Consider the following 13619-nt stretch of genomic DNA (forward strand, 5'->3'; position numbering starts at 1 on the left):
CAAGGAATTCATTGCTGTTATTTGACAGCAACCACCCGAGAGCACTGAAGGAGAGTTTACCCTTCAGTCAATTCCTGCGGGTTCAAAGGAATTGCTCTACGAAAACAGCTTTCAAGAAACACTCTAAGGATTTGAGCATGCAATTGGTGGCTCGGAAATATCCCCCCAGACTTGTCCACAGGTCCATGAAAAGGGCAATGAATAATAATCGTGAAGCCCTGCTGGAACCCAGATTTCCTAAACCGGACTTGGATCGCCTCACCTTTGTCCAGACCTTTGGAAGCCTCTCCAACAGTATCCAGAGGATCGTCAGGAAACACTGGCCAATATTAAACTCGGGACACCTAACTCTTCCCCGCCCCTTGGTTTCATTCAAGAGGGGCCCAAACCTAAGGGACAAACTGGTGCATACTAGGCCTCGTGAAGATCCGCCTAGAGCGGTAGGCTCACTGTTGAATCTCCCTCCTGTCCAGGGACACCACCCATGTGGCAATTGTCAGGTCTGTGTGCAAACAACGAAGTCTTTGGAGATTGACATTGGCACTGCAAGACCATGGAAGCAATTAAAATTCACCAATTGCAATAGTGACTATGTGATCTACCTCATTACCTGCCCCTGTGGCTACAAATATATGGGCATGACCACACGAAAGGTCCGCATACGGATATCCGAGCACAAGAGTACCATCAGGTGTGCCAGACAAGCCACTAGATTAACTGCCCATTTCCTAGAGGCAAAACACCTAGCCTCTGAATTCAAATGGACTGTTTTGGAACAACCTTTTATCCCAAAACACACAGCAGACGTGACCAAGTACCTGCTGATGAAAGAACAAAGATGGGTACTCAAATTGAAGACTCACAAGGATGGGCTGAATGACGATATCCCTTGGTCTACTTTTTGATTCAACCACAAGGAACAGCAGGGTCTTAGAACATTTTGTTTCTGTCTGTACACTCTCCCTTGTTTTGACATTTATAAACTAGTCAATTGGGTTATACCTGTGATAGTTACCCCTTTTCTAACATCTGGCCCTAGAGACCACCAGGGTATAACTACATGTTCTAGCTTGGTCACCCGCCCTTTCCTTGACATTCTACACACTGGCTAGAGAGACAACATCCATCATAACTGTATGTGGCTCTGTTGCCCTTATGTTTCAAGTTGCTCTCTTATACTCATTTCTTATAATTAATTACAGCCTGATAGGGTTGAAACCCGAGTAGGGTGTTAGTTTTCCCAGGGCTTGGAGCTCTTTTAACTAGGCTCCGCTATTGCCATGCTACGATTGACAACAGCAGATTTAGCACCTTGGCCCATAAGACAATTCTACCTTGCTCATGTCTCCTGGTGTCACTGATCTGAAGCGCTATGCTTTTTTCACCTATAGCGATTTAGGACCGGAGTTGGTCTACCTTTCCCTGGCGTTTTTTACTCCCACGGCACCTCGCTCACGAAATGTTCATGGTTAATCTATCTGTTTTGATCCCGTATCCTTGACGACGTTGTGATCGATTGACCAATGACCTCTCCCGGTATTTGGTCTAATAGCCAATCAGGACACAGGTGTGTTCTATTCTGAACCAATGACGTTCGGCGGTGACGAGCCCCACGTGACTGTTCGTCCAATGGGAGCGCGGCTTATTAACAGCCTCACTCCTACCTTCTGGTACCTCCCCAGCCGGCCAGGACGCCGGCCCTGGAGTACCGACGGACAGGTAGGAGGGATCCTGCCCTTAACGCTGCGCTTTTTCCAACAGTAGGTTACTCTCCCCAGTAACAGGACTCTGACTGCGCTACTGCAGGGCACGTTTATTTGAATATACTAATACCACGCACTATCGGTATTAGGTATTGCAGTGTCCCAGCATGTACATGCACATGCTGACATGAGATTTACGCTGCGCGTTTCCAACCGAAAGTCCCTGATTTCTGAAAGAGGGTTCTCTGCTCCGCTACCGCGTAGAATCCTTAGTTCAATACACTAAGACCATTTATTTTTGGCTATTTGTAATAGGAGGTGTGGTGTTTCTGTATGTGCTCACTGTGTGTTACATGTGATTGACATGTTTTCTAGAGCGGTGCTTCATCTTCCCCTGAGCCGCTGCCAGGTGGGGTGAGGCCAGCCTACCTTACAGATCGAGGTAAGCGCTGAAACACATTTGGCTTATGAATTTTCTTTCCAAATGAATTAACATCAGGTTATACTCATTTTGAGTATCTGCATATCAATACTCTGAGTGTGATATTTTGTCTGATTTACATGAAATGGACTTTCTTTACAGCCCACTGGATAATGATAGCTATACTTTACCTTCTTCTCTTCTCCTAGTGATCAACACAGACTGTAAGGGCACCCGGAGCATTCAGGTGACCATATGCACTTGTTATTGCTTTCCTGGTGTCACCCTTCACTTCACTTAATCCACATGGTGCAGTAGTTTTATTTATATTTTCGTCCTGACGAATGCAAGGACGCAACAGTCCCATGATTGCAGAAACTAGTCGACCACGTCTACCTCAGGCGGTCTACATAATCAGACAGCCCTAGGTTACACTTATTTTTAATATTGGTATGTTAGGCACACAGAGACTAAAGTTTGTTGAGTGCTCTTTCTGAACCAATTTTAATACACCCCTTTCTTGGTTTTTTCACTTCCGCACACTTTCTAACACTGCACACCCAAGTCCCATTCTTTTGGCAACTCATAACATCGAGAGGCACACCACACTGTCATTGCCTATACCTGTCGAGGAACCCCCTTACCACCGGGTTGACCTCTGAATGTGGCACCGATCTTCTCAGACGGGTGGTACGGATAAAATCCCAAATGATGAAGGGCGGATCCGTTTGGTGACTGATGGGTATTTTCCTCATCCTGTTGAGAGCCTTCTGTGACGCATCTCTTTAGAGGTCAGGGATAGGTTGGTTTTTCTTTTCCTCTGGGCACATTTCTTGAGACCCTCTGGTACCTTTGTTGTTTATAGGCTTCTTCGGGGATTGTATCCGGAGCTTGGTCTTTAAACTTCCCCCAGGTCCCCTCCTACCATAGTGTTTTTGTTGTTTCAGTGCAGTTTTTCGACTGCGGACCTTTTGTTCTACGAAGACTTGATCTCGTAGTATAAGTTCTCTACTCAGTTGCGTCTTGAACTTTTTTTATGTATCTAGAGCACAGTTTGCACTTCCGACAGCACGCCTTCTTTAGTCATGGCCGAGAACCATGGTTTATCGTTCTCTGATGCAGACCTCTTGGCAGCACTTGCTGAACACCCTGATCTAACAGAGTCCTTGGCTTCTACCGTCACCGTGAGCGAGGATGAGTGGGGTAAACTACTAGGGTTAAAGAAATCACAAACCAGGACAGCCTTACACGGTACAATCATGGCTCAATATCTGCGTAATGATTGCGCACCTACAGGACTCATAGTGACCAACGCACCTAGGTTGTTTTTGAATGATAAGGAGTTTCTGAAGAACTGGGCCCTTATCGCTTGGAGGTGTACCAGAGACTGGCTGATTTTGATCATCCAAACCTCCAAACGCATAGCTGACACCATGATCATAGAAATTCAAATCCTTGAGTCCAAAATTAAGACTACTATAGCTCCTAAGGTCTTCAGCAAGAACCTAGACGACTCTAATAAAAACAACAGAGACTTCAGGGAGCATACATTATCTGTAAAGATGGACAAATTCAGGAAAGACCTGGATAAGTTTAAATTCGAGAGAATATATCCTTATTCAAGTGATACGTACACCCCCCCAGAGTTTGGTACCACTGGCCGCAGGAAGGGATCATCTTACAGCACATCTAGCTCAGGTGACAATTCCTCAGGTAGTGACACTGGCAGCGACAATTCCAACGTACGAGGTCGTGGTCAAGGAAAAAGAAACTTCAGAAACAACTGGAGAGGTAACCAACAACAACAATGGTGGCCACCCAACCTGTGGCACTGCGGCGGCATGCAGCCTTTTTTTCCCCCGCAACAACCGGGTCCTTTTCAACAACCAATGGGACAGAACATGACTAACTTCCCCGGTAATTTCCCAACAAACAACTTCAATGGGCAGCCTTTTTTAGGGTTTGGCCGGGGCAGATCTCGGGGCAGAAGGAGAGGGAACACACAGCCCCAAGTTCACTTCAGCCCCCCGTCAACGTCCACGGAAGGGAGGACACTGAGGAGCAACTCGTCCAAGAGCAAGGAGGCCGGACAGAACAGTGTAGCCCCAGTATAGTCATGAACCTGAGCAGACATATCCTTACTCCAACAGAGGAGGAAGCCCTGAATAAAGGACTAGGCTTTGTGCCTACTCATCATAATGATGAGTTTGAGACCCGTTTGGGAGTAGCTAGATTTCTGAGGAAGATCAGACTACTCTTCTTTTTCGCTGGTAAAGAAACCACTGCACAGAATGAGGATGATATCAACACTGGACTAAGATGTAAATCCACCTTTACTCCACCTACTCATCTTATGCCACCCCAAGTCCTAGCCTATGAACAGGCACTGGAGAAAGAGATGGATGACCTCTTAGTACTAAACACAAAACTTTCCAGAACATGCCAAAATCACATCATTTGGCATTAAAATCTCTTACTGACAAAAAGGACTTAACAATAAAGCCAGCCGACAAGGGCGGTTCGATTGTGATTCTGGATACTGAGGTCTATCGAGCTGAGTGCCTCAGACAACTTAACATGAGACATGCCTACTCCCCTGTGAACCACGACCCTACGGATGAATTGAAAAGGACTATTAAAACAATGGTTGAAGAAGCTTCTTCGGAGGGATGGATCACACCTGCTGAAGCCATGTACCTCTGCACGGAACACCCCAAGATGCCTTACTTCTATACCTTACCCAAGGTTCACAAAGAGCAACAACCGCCTCCAGGACGCCCGATCATCTCGGGGATAGGATCAGTCCTGGAACCTCTCTCCACCTTTGTGGATCACTTTTTAAGACCAATGGTGCAGGAGATGCCCACCTATCTCAAAGACACCACTGATTTGTTAAGATTGCTACCCAACATCGAATTTGATACAGACAGTGACCTCCTAGTCTCATTTGACGTAGAGGCACTCTACATCTCCATCCCCCAGGATGAGACATTGGACGTTGTGCCCCAACTTTTGGAGTCCAGGGAACTAAACAGCATTACTCCCGTCCAATTTATAATGGCCTGTGCCACTCTGGCCATGAAACAAAACTTTTTTCAATTCGAAGAACAGGTATACCTTCAAACATCAGGTACCAGCATGGGGAGGGTTTACGCCCCCAGCTTAGCGAATCTTTATGTTCACTCGTTCGAACAAAATCATGTATTAAACAATGTGAATCCATTCATGGATAACCTGAAGACCTGGAAAAGGTATATCGATGACGTCTTTGTTGTGTGGAGAGGGTCGAGTGATAGTTGCCTAGAATTCTTGGGTTGGTTGAACACAAGAAATAACCATCTGAAATTCACCATTGAAATCGGTCAGCAACAATTAGCCTTCCTCGATCTGCTGATCACTGCTGGTCCAGAGGGCCTACAATCGGAGCTCTACAGGAAGCCCACAGCAAGGAATTCATTGCTGTTATTTGACAGCAACCACCCGAGAGCACTGAAGGAGAGTTTACCCTTCAGTCAATTCCTGCGGGTTCAAAGGAATTGCTCTACGAAAACAGCTTTCAAGAAACACTCTAAGGATTTGAACATGCAATTGGTGGCTCGGAAATATCCTCCCAGACTTGTCCACAGGTCCATGAAAAGGGCAATGAATAATAATCGTGAAGCCCTGCTGGAACCCAGATTTCCTAAACCGGACTTGGATCGCCTCACCTTTGTCCAGACCTTTGGAAGCCTCTCCAACAGTATCCAGAGGAGCGTCAGGAAACACTGGCCAATATTAAACTCGGGACACCTAACTCTTCCCCGCCCCTTGGTTTCATTCAAGAGGGGCCCAAACCTAAGGGACAAACTGGTGCATACTAGGCCTCGTGAAGATCCGCCTAGAGCGGTAGGCTCACTGTGGAATCTCCCTCCTGTCCAGGGACACCACCCATGTGGCAATTGTCAGGTCTGTGTGCAAACAACGAAGTCTTTGGAGATTGACATTGGCACTGCAAGACCATGGAAGCAATTAAAATTCACCAATTGCAATAGTGACCATGTGATCTACCTCATTACCTGCCCCTGTGGCTACAAATATGTGGGCATGACCACACGAAAGGTCTGCATACGGATATCCGAGCACAAGAGTACCATCAGGTGTGCCAGACAAGCCACTAGATTAACTGCCCATTTCCTAGAGGCAAAACACCTAGCCTCTGAATTCAAATGGACTGTTTTGGAACAACCTTTTATCCCAAAACACACAGCAGACGTGACCAGGTACCTGCTGATGAAAGAACAAAGATGGGTACTCAAATTGAAGACTCACAAGGATGGGCTGAATGACGATATCCCTTGGTCTACTTTTTGATTCAACCACAAAGAACAGCAGGGTCTTAGAACATTTTGTTTCTGTCTGTACACTCTCCCTTGTTTTGACATTTATAAACTAGTCAATTGGGTTATACCTGTGATAGTTACCCCTTTTCTAACATCTGGCCCTAGAGACCACCAGGGTATAACTACATGTTCTAGCTTGGTCACCCGCCCTTTCCTTGACATTCTACACACTGGCTAGAGAGACAACATCCATCATAACTGTATGTGGCTCTGTTGCCCTTATGTTTCAAGTTGCTCTCTTATACTCATTTCTTATAATTAATTACAGCCTGATAGGGTTGAAACCCGAGTAGGGTGTTAGTTTTCCCAGGGCTTGGAGCTCTTTTAACTAGGCTCCGCTATTGCCATGCTACGATTGACAACAGCAGATTTAGCTCCTTGGCCCATAAGACAATTCTACCTTGCTCATGTCTCCTGGTGTCACTGATCTGAAGCGCTATGCTTTTTTCACCTATAGCGATTTAGGACCGGAGTTGGTCTACCTTTCCCTGGCGTTTTTTACTCCCACGGCACCTCGCTCACAAAATGTTGATGGTTAATCTATCTGTTTTGATCCTCATCTCCTTGACGACGTTGTGATCGATTGACCAATGACCTCTCCCGGTATTTGGTCTAACAGCCAATCAGGACACAGGTGTGTTCTATTCTGAACCAATGACGTTCGGCGGTGACGCGCCCCACGTGACTGTTCGTCCAATGGGAGCGCGGCTTATTAACAGCCTCACTCCTACCTTCTGGTACCTCCCCAGCTGGCCAGGACGCCGGCCCTGGAGTACCGACGGACAGGTAGGAGGGATCCTGCCCTTAACGCTGCGCTTTTTCCAACAGTAGGTTACTCTCCCCAGTAACAGGACTCTGACTGCGCTACTGCAGGGCACGTTTATTTGAATATACTAATACCACGCACTATCGGTATTAGGTATTGCAGTGTCCCAGCATGTACATGCACATGCTGACATGAGATTTACGCTGCGCGTTTCCAACCGAAAGTCCCTGATTTCTGAAAGAGGGTTCTCTGCTCCGCTACCGCGTAGAATCCTTAGTTCAATACACTAAGACCATTTATTTTCGGCTATTTGTAATAGGAGGTGTAGTGTTTCTGTATGTGCTCACTGTGTGTTACATGTGATTGACATGTTTTCTAGAGCGGTGCTTCATCTTCCCCTGAGCCGCTGCCAGGTGGGGTGAGGCCAGCCTACCTTACAGATCGAGGTAAGCGATGAAAAACATTTGGCTTATGAATTTTCTTTCCAAATGAATTAACATCAGGTTATACTCATTTTGAGTATCTGCATATCAATACTCTGAGTGTGATATTTTGTCTGATTTACATGAAATGGACTTTCTTTACAGCCCACTGGATAATGATAGCTATACTTTACCTTCTTCTCTTCTCTTAGTGATCAACACAGACTGTAAGGGCACCCGGAGCATTCAGGTGACCATATGCGCTTGTTATTGCTTTCCTGGTGTCACCCTTCACTTCACTTAATCCACATGGTGCAGTAGTTTTTTTTATATTTTGGTCCTGATGAATGCAAGGACGCAACAGTCCCATGATTGCAGAAACTAGTCGACCACGTCTACCTCAGGCGGTCTACATATTCAGACAGCCCTAGGTTACACTTATTTTTAATATTGGTATGTTAGGCACACAGAGAATAAAGTTTGTTGAGTGCTCTTTCTGAACCAATTTTAATACACCCCTTTCTTGGTTTTTTCACTTCCGCACACTTTCTAACACTGCACACCCCAGTCCCATTCTTTTGGCCACTCATAACATCGAGAGGCACTCCACACTGTCATCGCCTATACCTGTCGAGGAACCCCCTTACCACCGGGTTGACCTCTGAATGTGGCACCGATCTTCTCAGACGGGTGGTACGGATAAAATCCCAAATGATGAAGGGCGGATCCGTTTGGTGACTGATGGGTATTTTCCTCATCCTGTTGAGAGCCTTCTGTGACGCATCTCTTTAGAGGTCAGGGATAGGTTGGTTTTTCTTTTCCTCTGGGCACATTTCTTGAGACCCTCTGGTACCTTTGTTGTTTATAGGCTTCTTCGGGGATTGTATCCGGAGCTTGGTCTTTAAACTTCCCCCAGGTCCCCTCCTACCATAGTGTTTTTGTTGTTTCAGTGCAGTTTTTCGACTGCGGACCTTTTGTTCTACGAAGACTTGATCTCGTAGTATAAGTTCTCTACTCAGTTGCGTCTTGAACTTTTTTTATGTATCTAGAGCACAGTTTGCACTTCCGACAGCACGCCTTCTTTAGTCATGGCCGAGAACCATGGTTTATCATTCTCTGATGCAGACCTCTTGGCAGCACTTGCTGAACACCCTGATCTAACAGAGTCCTTGGCTTCTACCGTCACCGTGAGCGAGGATGAGTGGGGTAAACTACTAGGGTTAAAGAAATCACAAACCAGGACAGCCTTACACGGTACAATCATGGCTCAATATCTGCGTAATGATTGCGCACCTACAGGACTCATAGTGACCAACGCACCTAGGTTGTTTTTGAATGATAAGGAGTTTCTGAAGAACTGGGCCCTTATCGCTTGGAGGTGTACCAGAGACTGGCTGATTTTGATCATCCAAACCTCCAAACGCATAGCTGACACCATGATCATAGAAATTCAAATCCTTGAGTCCAAAATTAAGACTACTATAGCTCCTAAGGTCTTCAGCAAGAACCTAGACGACTCTAATAAAAACAACAGAGACTTCAGGGAGCATACATTATCTGTAAAGATGGACAAATTCAGGAAAGACCTGGATAAGTTTAAATTCGAGAGAATATATCCTTATTCAAGTGATACGTACACCCCCCCAGAGTTTGGTACCACTGGCCGCAGGAAGGGATCATCTTACAGCACATCTAGCTCAGGTGACAATTCCTCAGGTAGTGACACTGGCAGCGACAATTCCAACGTACGAGGTCGTGGTCAAGGAAAAAGAAACTTCAGAAACAACTGGAGAGGTAACCAACAACAACAATGGTGGCCACCCAACCTGTGGCACTGCGGCGGCATGCAGCCTTTTTTTCCCCCGCAACAACCGGGTCCTTTTCAACAACCAATGGGACAGAACATGACTAACTTCCCCGGTAATTTCCCAACAAACAACTTCAATGGGCAGCCTTTTTTAGGGTTTGGCCGGGGCAGATCTCGGGGCAGAAGGAGAGGGAACACACAGCCCCAAGTTCACTTCAGCCCCCCGTCAACGTCCACGGAAGGGAGGACACTGAGGAGCAACTCGTCCAAGAGCAAGGAGGCCGGACAGAACAGTGTAGCCCCAGTATAGTCATGAACCTGAGCAGACATATCCTTACTCCAACAGAGGAGGAAGCCCTGAATAAAGGACTAGGCTTTGTGCCTACTCATCATAATGATGAGTTTGAGACCCGTTTGGAAGTAGCTAGATTTCTGAGGAAGATCAGACTACTCTTCTTTTTCGCTGGTAAAGAAACCACTGCACAGAATGAGGATGATATCAACACTGGACTAAGATGTAAATCCACCTTTACTCCACCTACTCATCTTATGCCACCCCAAGTCCTAGCCTATGAACAGGCACTGGAGAAAGAGATGGATGACCTCTTAGTACTAAACACAAAACTTTCCAGAACATGCCAAAATCACATCATTTGGCATTAAAATCTCTTACTGACAAAAAGGACTTAACAATAAAGCCAGCCGACAAGGGCGGTTCGATTGTGATTCTGGATACTGAGGTCTATCGAGCTGAGTGCCTCAGACAACTTAACATGAGACATGCCTACTCCCCTGTGAACCACGACCCTACGGATGAATTGAAAAGGACTATTAAAACAATGGTTGAAGAAGCTTCTTCGGAGGGATGGATCACACCTGCTGAAGCCATGTACCTCTGCACGGAACACCCCAAGATGCCTTACTTCTATACCTTACCCAAGGTTCACAAAGAGCAACAACCGCCTCCAGGACGCCCGATCATCTCGGGGATAGGATCAGTCCTGGAACCTCTCTCCACCTTTGTGGATCACTTTTTAAGACCAATGGTGCAGGAGATGCCCACCTATCTCAAAGACACCACTGATTTGTTAAGATTGCTACCCAACATCGAATTTGATACAGACAGTGACCTCCTAGTCTCATTTGACGTAGAGGCACTCTACATCTCCATCCCCCAGGATGAGACATTGGACGTTGTGCCCCAACTTTTGGAGTCCAGGGAACTAAACAGCATTACTCCCGTCCAATTTATAATGGCCTGTGCCACTCTGGCCATGAAACAAAACTTTTTTCAATTCGAAGAACAGGTATACCTTCAAACATCAGGTACCAGCATGGGGAGGGTTTACGCCCCCAGCTTAGCGAATCTTTATGTTCACTCGTTCGAACAAAATCATGTATTAAACAATGTGAATCCATTCATGGATAACCTGAAGACCTGGAAAAGGTATATCGATGACGTCTTTGTTGTGTGGAGAGGGTCGAGTGATAGTTGCCTAGAATTCTTGGGTTGGTTGAACACAAGAAATAACCATCTGAAATTCACCATCGAAATCGGTCAGCAACAATTAGCCTTCCTCGATCTGCTGATCACTGCTGGTCCAGAGGGCCTACAATCGGAGCTCTACAGGAAGCCCACAGCAAGGAATTCATTGCTGTTATTTGACAGCAACCACCCGAGAGCACTGAAGGAGAGTTTACCCTTCAGTCAATTCCTGCGGGTTCAAAGGAATTGCTCTACGAAAACAGCTTTCAAGAAACACTCTAAGGATTTGAACATGCAATTGGTGGCTCGGAAATATCCTCCCAGACTTGTCCACAGGTCCATGAAAAGGGCAATGAATAATAATCGTGAAGCCCTGCTGGAACCCAGATTTCCTAAACCGGACTTGGATCGCCTCACCTTTGTCCAGACCTTTGGAAGCCTCTCCAACAGTATCCAGAGGAGCGTCAGGAAACACTGGCCAATATTAAACTCGGGACACCTAACTCTTCCCCGCCCCTTGGTTTCATTCAAGAGGGGCCCAAACCTAAGGGACAAACTGGTGCATACTAGGCCTCGTGAAGATCCGCCTAGAGCGGTAGGCTCACTGTGGAATCTCCCTCCTGTCCAGGGACACCACCCATGTGGCAATTGTCAGGTCTGTGTGCAAACAACGAAGTCTTTGGAGATTGACATTGGCACTGCAAGACCATGGAAGCAATTAAAATTCACCAATTGCAATAGTGACCATGTGATCTACCTCATTACCTGCCCCTGTGGCTACAAATATGTGGGCATGACCACACGAAAGGTCTGCATACGGATATCCGAGCACAAGAGTACCATCAGGTGTGCCAGACAAGCCACTAGATTAACTGCCCATTTCCTAGAGGCAAAACACCTAGCCTCTGAATTCAAATGGACTGTTTTGGAACAACCTTTTATCCCAAAACACACAGCAGACGTGACCAGGTACCTGCTGATGAAAGAACAAAGATGGGTACTCAAATTGAAGACTCACAAGGATGGGCTGAATGACGATATCCCTTGGTCTACTTTTTGATTCAACCACAAAGAACAGCAGGGTCTTAGAACATTTTGTTTCTGTCTGTACACTCTCCCTTGTTTTGACATTTATAAACTAGTCAATTGGGTTATACCTGTGATAGTTACCCCTTTTCTAACATCTGGCCCTAGAGACCACCAGGGTATAACTACATGTTCTAGCTTGGTCACCCGCCCTTTCCTTGACATTCTACACACTGGCTAGAGAGACAACATCCATCATAACTGTATGTGGCTCTGTTGCCCTTATGTTTCAAGTTGCTCTCTTATACTCATTTCTTATAATTAATTACAGCCTGATAGGGTTGAAACCCGAGTAGGGTGTTAGTTTTCCCAGGGCTTGGAGCTCTTTTAACTAGGCTCCGCTATTGCCATGCTACGATTGACAACAGCAGATTTAGCTCCTTGGCCCATAAGACAATTCTACCTTGCTCATGTCTCCTGGTGTCACTGATCTGAAGCGCTATGCTTTTTTCACCTATAGCGATTTAGGACCGGAGTTGGTCTACCTTTCCCTGGCGTTTTTTACTCCCACGGCACCTCGCTCACAAAATGTTGATGGTTAATCTATCTGTTTTGATCCTCATCTCCTTGACGACGTTGTGATCGATTGACCAATGACCTCTCCCGGTATTTGGTCTAACAGCCAATCAGGACACAGGTGTGTTCTATTCTGAACCAATGACGTTCGGCGGTGACGCGCCCCACGTGACTGTTCGTCCAATGGGAGCGCGGCTTATTAACAGCCTCACTCCTACCTTCTGGTACCTCCCCAGCTGGCCAGGACGCCGGCCCTGGAGTACCGACGGACAGGTAGGAGGGATCCTGCCCTTAACGCTGCGCTTTTTCCAACAGTAGGTTACTCTCCCCAGTAACAGGACTCTGACTGCGCTACTGCAGGGCACGTTTATTTGAATATACTAATACCACGCACTATCGGTATTAGGTATTGCAGTGTCCCAGCATGTACATGCACATGCTGACATGAGATTTACGCTGCGCGTTTCCAACCGAAAGTCCCTGATTTCTGAAAGAGGGTTCTCTGCTCCGCTACCGCGTAGAATCCTTAGTTCAATACACTAAGACCATTTATTTTCGGCTATTTGTAATAGGAGGTGTAGTGTTTCTGTATGTGCTCACTGTGTGTTACATGTGATTGACATGTTTTCTAGAGCGGTGCTTCATCTTCCCCTGAGCCGCTGCCAGGTGGGGTGAGGCCAGCCTACCTTACAGATCGAGGTAAGCGATGAAAAACATTTGGCTTATGAATTTTCTTTCCAAATGAATTAACATCAGGTTATACTCATTTTGAGTATCTGCATATCAATACTCTGAGTGTGATATTTTGTCTGATTTACATGAAATGGACTTTCTTTACAGCCCACTGGATAATGATAGCTATACTTTACCTTCTTCTCTTCTCCTAGTGATCAACACAGACTGTAAGGGCACCCGGAGCATTCAGGTGACCATATGCGCTTGTTATTGCTTTCCTGGTGTCACCCTTCACTTCACTTAATCCACATGGTGCAGTAGTTTTTTTTATATTTTGGTCCTGATGAATGCAAGGACG

The sequence above is a fragment of the Lissotriton vulgaris genome, chromosome 8 (genome assembly GCF_964263255.1).
Source record: "Lissotriton vulgaris chromosome 8, aLisVul1.2, whole genome shotgun sequence".
Classification (NCBI taxonomy): domain Eukaryota; kingdom Metazoa; phylum Chordata; class Amphibia; order Caudata; family Salamandridae; genus Lissotriton; species Lissotriton vulgaris.